Source organism: Urtica dioica, chromosome 8 (genome assembly GCF_054948205.1).
Source record: "Urtica dioica subsp. dioica isolate 48M chromosome 8, U.dioica_male_clone48M_v1_H2, whole genome shotgun sequence".
NCBI lineage: Eukaryota > Viridiplantae > Streptophyta > Magnoliopsida > Rosales > Urticaceae > Urtica > Urtica dioica.
In genome coordinates this window covers 35,059,042-35,061,023 of record NC_142763.1, presented here as the reverse complement: position 1 = coordinate 35,061,023, position 1,982 = coordinate 35,059,042, and the positions used below count along the sequence as shown (strand labels likewise).

The window sequence follows — 1,982 nt, the reverse complement described above, 5'->3', positions numbered from 1 at the left end:
TGAAGATGGCGAGGGATCTCGGACATGCCAACATCCTCGTTCAATCTGACTGTGCTTCCTTGGTCTCCTCCATCCAAGCGAAACGATCCCCTCTCACCGATACCGGTATCTTCATCGACGAGATTCTTTTGCTTTCGGTCGAGTTCAATTCTTTTGATATCTCTTTTATCCCTCGTGGTTGTAATGGTATTGCTCATAGGCTTGCTAAAATGGCCCTTCACTTTGATGAAAATGTGGTGTGGAAGGACTGTTTCCCACCAGACATTATGAGCCTTATTCAGGCAGACATGCCGTTAATCTATTAGTCCTTGTGACTATTTTTCTAAAAAAAAAAAAGTCAATTGATATTCAAAGCATTCAATTAATTAACCTAATTCCTAATTCAATCATTTAGTAAATTAACTTTACTCACAAAAAAATCAGAACCTAAACTAATATTCAACCAATAAGTTAATTAATTAACCTAACTCACTCCAGTAGGTTAATTAACTTAACCAATTTGCGAATTTACCAAGTGCGTTATGGTCTGAGCCGAAAATATGAGCTATTTGCTTAATAAAATGAACTTTGACTATTCCCCCAATAAGAATGACAAAATTTGGCTAGTTACAACAAATTTCACTATATATATTTTGCAAAACCGAAGAAAATATGTTCATTATTTTGGTATATTACAACTAAACCGAAGAAAAACCGAAGATCTATATATATATTACCACTAAGGTTAAATTAAGAACCACGATTATTTTGGTATGCATATCTCGTTCGTAGTCTCTCATTTCAAGTAAACTTATGAATATGTTTGAATATAGTTTTTACTTTTTAGTATATTTTGACAAGAAAAAGAAAAAAGTTGACATACATGAGATCTTCATTATTATGAATACGAATAGCATATGGGAAATACATAAATACATCATGACATATGAGAGAAAATTCATGTCTCTAAAACTTACATGACACTGTAATTTACATATGATTGGATATATCAACAATTTGAAAGATAGAGATCAGAAGCCAAGAATAAGCATTTGATTGTAATTCTGTCCAATATCATTTAGGAAGAAAGATGTTGAAGTGTGATAAGAATGACAAATAGAAGCTGAGAGAAGAGCCTTGTATAGATCTTCATCTAAATTATGTCCCGATTCAACAAAAGAAACAACGTACTCTAACATAAAACTCTCACAAGGCAGTTTTATAGGGCCATCACTTGGCAGCCCAAACTCAACCTCGGACATCCTAAGGAGCTCCACAAACATGTCGTTCCTAAGATACTCCAAAGGGAGTTCGAATCGCTCTTTGTCGACCGTGTAAACCACAAAACAGCCTTGCTTTGCGACTCGTCTTGGGAGAGAAATTCTCTTCTGCTTCCCCTCCGCCACGAGTGTCTTCCACTTTCTCTCCATTGAAAGAAGCTTTTTCGAATTTACCATATTTTGTTAGATTTAGATCTTCAAATAAGTAGCTAGCTAGGGCAATATAAATAGATTTGTTAATCTTTTTTTTTTTGTTTTTTTTAAGGCAGCTTCGCTGCAGTGGAGATTGAACCCACGGCCTCCACACAAGAGGTGGTGTGGAATTACCACTAGGCCATTCTAGGTACCACTTGTTAATCTTTCTTTCTACGGGACTTGTTTGGTTTCTGTCAAGTGATTCAAGATCAAGTAAGGGCATTGTTACGTTTGAGTTTAGATTGTGATTTGTGTCAATGTTCTTAGGCAGACATTTTAGGACCCATGCCAAGTTGTCTATGCGAGTGAAGTTACACATGTAATGTATGTCATTAGAAGCCATTTTCTGATTTTAATAGCAACAAGTTGAACTCTTCCACCATCACTTCTTTAATGGATTTAAAAATACAGCTGAATAACTTTACATGTGTTTCTTTGGTGTACCACAAGAATTTATGGAATTTATTCTATTTAACATGTTTGGCTGTCACAATTTGCCTTGAATTTCAATTTGTCATGGTATGCGCC

The 1,982-nt window shown here is 35.3% G+C and overlaps 1 pseudogene; it reads right to left on the bottom strand.

The window, feature by feature from the left end:
- Positions 1-1,010: 1,010 nt before the first annotated feature.
- On the bottom strand, positions 1,011-1,436 carry LOC149389494 (auxin-responsive protein SAUR68 pseudogene; annotated as a pseudogene).
- Positions 1,437-1,982: the final 546 nt, after the last annotated feature.